Source organism: Dermacentor andersoni, chromosome 4, assembly GCF_023375885.2.
Source record: "Dermacentor andersoni chromosome 4, qqDerAnde1_hic_scaffold, whole genome shotgun sequence".
Taxonomy (NCBI): Eukaryota; Metazoa; Arthropoda; class Arachnida; order Ixodida; family Ixodidae; genus Dermacentor; species Dermacentor andersoni.
In genome coordinates, this window is record NC_092817.1 from 92,950,893 (window position 1) to 92,956,892 (window position 6,000).

Below are 6,000 nucleotides of genomic sequence, written 5' to 3' on the forward strand. Positions count from 1 at the left end.
GGCCACCCGTCGTATCAGATGAGTAAGCTGTGCCACGGTGTTGTGTAGCCTAGGGAGTGTGGCGGAGCCGGACCCGTCCTTGTGTATATGGACTCCGAGAATTCGAAGTGAGTCGACCTTCGGTATCGGGACTCCCTGAAGAAGGACTTGTGGGTCCGGTGCGTCGTGGCTTGGGGGCCGGCCCCGGGTGCGTGCCCCGAGTACTAACAGCTCGGATTTCTCCGGGGCACAGTGGAGGCCGCAGGTGTTGAGGTATCGTTCGATGATGTTGACCGCCTCCTGAAGACGGGTCTCCTGTTCCCCCGTGCTCGTGCCTCTCGTCCACAGTGTGATATCATCTGCATATAGAGCATGGAATATCCCTGGGACGGTGTCTAGGAGGCGGGGAAGTTTGAGGAGGGCCACGTTGAAGAGGAGTGGCGAGACTACCGAACCTTGTGGCGTACCCCTGTTAGGTAGGTGAAATGCCTTGCTCCGGAGGTTGGCAATCCCCACCGTGGCCGTACGGTTGGTGAGGAAAGCGCTCATGTAGGCGTATGTTTTGGCACCGCAGCCGATATCTTCTAGGTTACGGAGAATGGCTTCATGGCTCACGTTATCAAAGGCGCCCTTTACGTCTAGAGCTAGAATGGAAGACTTGCTGTGTTTGCTCAAATGGTCAAGAATATCTTCCTTTAGCTGGAAGAGGACGTCCTGCGTGGAAAGCATCTGGCGGAAGCCGAACATGGTGTCCGGATAGCGATCGTTTTCCTCGAGATATGTGGTGAGCCTCTCGTTGACCATGTGTTCAAGCAGTTTCCCGGCGCAGGATGTAAGTGAGATGGGGCGGAGATTTGCGATGGAGATGGGTTTGTTTGGCTTGGGTACCATGGTTACCTCCGAGTGTTTCCAGGCTGTTGGTAGGTCGCCCTTTATCCAGCAGTCGTTATAGTACCGAAGGAGAGCCGTCAGCGCCCGAGGGGGTAGCTGGCGAAGGTGCTTGTTGGTGACTCTGTCTTTGCCCGGGCTCGTATTGCGTGTTAGCCTAGAAAGAGCCGCCTGTAACTCTGCCTGTGTGAAAGGCCGATCTAGCTCTTCGTTCGGCGCTCCTTGGTACTCCCTGGGGGTGGAAAGGTTGGTGGCAGTTGTTTGTGGGTTAGCTGAGCCGTATAGCTTCGTCTGAAGTTCTTGGAGGAGCTGATCCTCTGTGCCGCCATAGTTGTGGATTAGTCGGTGAATCGTATGTCTTTGTTGGGTTTTGGTGTGGGTGTCGTCGACCAGGGCTCGAAGTATATGCCAAGTCTTCTTTGTGCTGAGGGTCCCTTGAAGTTGGTCGCAGAAGGATTGCCAGTTCTGACTCGCTAGCTGTTCAGCGTACTCCTGTGCCTGCATGCTTAACAGGGCGATTCGGCGCTGGAGCTTGCGGTTGAGCTTTTGGCGTCGCCAACGTTTGAGGAGCGATCGCCGAGCCTCCCATAAGTGCAGCAGGTGATTATCGACCGCCGGATTGTCCTCGTCTAGTTGAATCGTCCTGGTGTGGCCGTCAGCCGCCCCTACGATACCGTTCAGCCAGGCTTCAATGTTTTTGATGTCCGAATCGTTGTCAAGCTCATTCCTATACGCGTTCCAGTCGGTGAGTCGTGCCTTTCCTGTCTTGGGCGCGCGGTGGGATTGTTCAACCTCGATTTGAATTATGTGGTGATCGCTCCCTAGCGTGTCCGGAAGTCGGGTCCACGTGGCCTTTCGCACGTCTCGAGTGAACGTGAGATCAGGATTGGTGTCCCTCGACACGCTGTTGCCCACTCGGGTGGGTTGGAGCAGGTCATTCCATAACGTAAGACCGTGCTGCTGTGCGGCATCGTGAACCCGTGCCCCTTTCTTGGTGGTATTGGGGTAGCCCCAGGCGGCGTGTGGGGCGTTAAAGTCCCCTACCACAACAAGCCGGTTGCCATTAACGTTCTTGCGAAGGTCCGTACGAAGTGGTCGTAGTGGAGTAGCTGCTCCCGCGGCGGGCTGTAAAGGTTGACCAGGTATAGGCTCTGTTGATTCTTGCGAGTCGGCAACACCTCCACTATGGTGTGTTCAATTTCAGTGTCTTCAATTTCGTGAGGCTGTGCGGTTAGTGTCTTCTTGACAAGAATTGCGGTGCGGGCAGTGTGTGCCATAGTGTTGTAGCCGGGAAGCTTTATTTTCTTGGTGTTGGTTTCCTGTAGCGCAATTATGTCCGGACTGTTTGCTTTGAGATATTCTTGAAGGTTGGCCGAGCGGGGTCTATAGGATCTGCAATTCCAGTGCCAAATGCGGAGGGTGGGAAGTGGCTCAGTATGTCTACGTTTGGGAGCCGCCATGTTGGTGGTTGTCCTCCACCTGGAGTAGGTGGTTTGGTGTTGTCGAGCTAGAATCCTCCGCGGATTCCACTCGTGCTGTCTTTCGTCCTTTGCGCTTGGTTCCTAACTGCTCCGCCAGATGTTCATGAGTCACGAAATTCTTGTAAGCATATGTCATGAAGTTGTGTTGTTGTGCCATGAAGCCATCCAGTTTGGCGTCGAGTGTGGTGACCGTACGGGTTAGTGGCTCTACCTTTTCCATGATTTTAGTTACCACTGTCTGTATGGTTCTGTCTGCTGATGCGAGAAGTTTTGTAGTGAGGGTTTCCTCGAAGACTTGAAGGCGTCGTTCAACAAGGTCAAGAATCTTCGCTTCATGTGCTTGCAGCCGTTCGTCTACCCGCTTCATTATTCTAGCTTCTACCTGTTTTAGTATGCTTTCTTCTACTCTCATCGCTACTTTTTCCTCGAGTTCTGGCGTGTTGCACTCGGCTACCGGTTGTTGTATCGTCCTCCGTAGATCCTGTACTTTATGTTCAAGAGTCCGTATCGTCGCTGTCTCGCCCGAAGTGCTCGGGTTGCGTGAGGAATTCGAGGCGCTGCTTCCGTTCGCCGCGGCGACGTAAGTGATTCGCCTAACGGAGCGAGACCGTGACCGAGACCGTGACCGAGAGCGGGATGTAGAGCCCGATCTTAGGATAGAGCGAGAGCGTCTCCGGCCAGGTTTTTGTCGAGGCGAGGGCCCCCGTGAGCTGTCCGAGGTGGTAACCAGCGCGGGGAAGTCTTCGGAGCTCGAGCTCCAGTGATTCTCTCGGGCGCGAGCGTTGTCAAGCTGCTGTCTTCTTACTTGGTAGGGAGGCGGGTTATTACGGAGCTTCTTCTTACATTCCTTGCCTGCCGTTTCGTGGTCTCCGCCGCAAATCTTGCACTTCGGGTGACAATCATGTTCTTCCGTGACTCCATCGCGCCCGCATGTGTAGCAGAAGTTGGCTCTCGGCTGAGGACAGATATCCTGTCGGTGTCCGATGGCGCCGCAGGTTCTGCAGTATTGGACGGATTTTCGGTAGGGCTTGCATCTGTAGTCACCGCTCTGGTACGTTACGTAATAAGGGACGTGCTGTCCGTCGAAGGTGATAACCGCGGCTGTTGAAGATCCTAGCATTCGCGCGCCGAGAACCGTGTATCTTGAGTCCACTCGAAGGCCGGCAGCAATCTCCGCGGGACTTGTACCCGGTTCGAGGCCGTATATAACTCCGCGGCACACATCGTCTGGGTGTCGAATGTGGGGATTTACTTGATAGACGGTTCCGCCGAGTTGTATGGTGTTGATGTGCTGCAATTTAGAAGCTCGTTCCGTACTTGCCGTGCTCGCGATGATCACGTTCTCCAGTTTCTGCACTTGTACACGGACGTTATCGTGAAAGTCTTGCTGGACCAAACCGCTGGATCTTCCGATGGCATGTGTCACTGCGATGAGTGTGTGCTTCGAGAGGTCCAGTCCTGCTTGAGGGCGGAAGACGATTTTGAAGTCATCAGTAGGGAAGGGTCGCATCCTCAGCATGCGTTGACGCTGCGGCAGAGCTTGTGCTTGAGGTTTGGGGTCTGGTTTCAGGACTTCTATGGCTCTTTCCTCGGCAGATTTATTGTCTTCTTTTGCTGATCTGCCTTTGCGACAAACTTGTAGCCACTCGATGTGGGCTTTACCCGTCGTTTTGCCGCTGTTCGCGTCATATGTCCACTGTGGTGTGGTGTCGGAGTTAGCCGCGGTCACCTCCATTCGCGCCGTTGTCGGCTCTTGTAAAGCGTTCGCCATCTGTTTCCAGAAAAGCGGGCGCGCTTCGCCTCAGATGCTGGTTCTGCGTGATTCACTTTTACTGCGAGAGCGCCGTGCTCGTGCACCGCGGGCCTGCAGGCGCGAGCCGCTGGTCTGCCGCTCGTGCCACGGGTGCCCCGGCGTTAGGGTTATCTTGGAGCGCACGGTCACAGAATGTTCAGGGTTCGATTATTCGAGTAAAAGTCTACTCACTGCGTCGTGGCAGGGAGGTTAACCAGATATGAGTCTCCGGTTTGCTACCCTACACTGGGGATGGGGGATAGGGGTTAGAAAGATGAGAAAGAGGGAAACGAAAAAAAAAGAAAAAAAAAAGGAACGCGCACACATGGAGACACACACACAAAAGGCGTTCCAGTTAAAGACAAGTCAAGGAGAGAGAGAGAGAGAGAATGAAGAGGAAAGGCACGGAGGTTAACCAGATATGAGTCTCCGGTTTGCTACCCTACACTGGGGATGGGGGATAGGGGTTGGAAAGATGATAGAGAGGAAAACGAAAAAAAAAGGAAATTAAAAAAAAAAACGAGCGCGCACACATGGAGACACACACACAAAGGCGTTCCAGTTAAAGTCGTTCACACAGGCCGGTAGATCGCAAGAAGCGCAAAAGCGCTTGCACGCGAACGTTATGCTATGGAAGGCCGTGGACTGAAATCCCGTATTAATGATTTTCGGCCATACGTTTTCACCAATCGACTCCCCATGCTTGTTGTCTGTGAACCGATCCTACAGAAACCCGTTCCGCTCTCCGGCTATGAACCTTGTGTGTCATAGACTGGTAATGACATTAGCAAGGTGAACACCTACATACGGCGTGAACTCACTGATGTTGTTCATCCAGTGCGGTCTCATGACAGTAATCAGTACGTCTGATGGAATGTGAAAAAACACAAACTTGCGTTTACTCTAGTGGGCACTTACCTTTCTCCGTCAAGTCGTTTCGACAGACAGAGACTGAGTGACATTTTAGATAAGACTCCTCGTCCATGGGTTGTTGTTGAGGACTCTAACGCGCATCATTCCCTTTAAAGAAGCATCTAGGTAAATGCGAAAGGAAGTAACCTCGTTTCCTTTGCTTTTGATAATGAACTTTGCTGCCTAAACGATGGTAGTCCTACGATTCTACGAGGCCAACCGTATAGCAGTTGCTTAGACTTAGCTTTTGTCTGGCGATGTCTCACTGGCAGCGTCCATTGGTTCGCAGATATAGAAACCTATAAAAGCGACCACATTCCTACCTACTTGAAGATAAAAGGCTTAGCAAGAACATCTTAATCAAATATTCATCAAAAAATAGATTGGTCTGTGTTTAAATCACTCATGGAATACGCATGCCGCGAAAGCTTTTTCTTCCACACTGGAAATTCAGATCGCAAAGGCTGTGTAGGATGCAATGTGTCCATTTCGGCCATTCGAGAAATACGCGGATATTGAGGCGGAAATACAGCACCTTCCTGCAATCCGCGGCGAGCAGAGGGATGATACAGACGGACTAAATCGGTTTATCACCTTAGAAAGGCCAGATGCGTTCAAAAGAAAACTCAGCGTCGCATTGCTGTGCTGCAATAACAACGCTGGAAATTTTTTGTGGGTCTCTCGATCCGCGTAAACCTCTATCGGCTGCCTGGAGAACAGACCATGGACTTCGAACAGCTCCTCAACAGCGCCGTGCATTTAAATATCTAACCGCCCATGAAAGACGCCCAGAAATCGACGTACCAGAAGATTGCTGAGCAAGGATCGCCGGCCCGACGTTCGAGCCTTGCACACCTATTCTTATTGTCACCCCTGGCTCCCGATACCTTCTTATAGACTCTCCTTTCTCCATAGAAGAACTGGAGGCCACACTCGCAGTGTGCAGGC